The sequence below is a fragment of the Moschus berezovskii genome, chromosome 17 (assembly GCF_049115385.1).
Source record: "Moschus berezovskii isolate FMDL1 chromosome 17, NW_MosBer_1.0, whole genome shotgun sequence".
NCBI classification, from domain to species: Eukaryota; Metazoa; Chordata; class Mammalia; order Artiodactyla; family Moschidae; genus Moschus; species Moschus berezovskii.
The window spans coordinates 6,432,741-6,433,306 of NC_142476.1; positions in this window are offsets into that span (position 1 = coordinate 6,432,741).

The window sequence follows — 566 nt, forward strand, 5'->3', positions numbered from 1 at the left end:
CCTGGGAGAGGGTTTCACTTTTCTCCGCCAGGACCAGCTCCGAGGTCCTGGTTGCTATCCGGCCCCACCTCACCATTTGTCTCAAGCCTGGCATGGGCACCGAGACCAGGTCTGTGCTCCTTGTAGGAGCCACCCATGTCTCAGGTCTCCTGGGGAGACAGTCTGTGAGCAGTATTCCTAGGCCACCAGCATCTGGGGGGCTTGCTAAAAAGGAGCTGGTTGGGTCTCACCCCAGATCCTCGGAATCATAGCTGTTGAGGACGGGGCTCGGGTAACTGTGTTCTGAATAGGCCACCTTGAGGAATTCTGAGGAATGGTAAAGGGCCTGAGCTCATCACGCCGTACCCTCCCAGGAAGGGGTCGTCTCTCGGCGTTCCGGGAAGGAGGCTGGGTTGGTGGTGCTAAGATAAGACTGGTTGAATGAGCAGAGTTTCAGAGACCAGGCAGGGAGGCAGTGCCCTGGCTGCGGGCCCTTGAAGCGGAAGACTGTTCTCACCTCCGGGTGCTCACCCCCCGCCTCGGGCTTCTTCACACGAGAGCTCTCTCCCCAGCAGAGGAATGTGCGA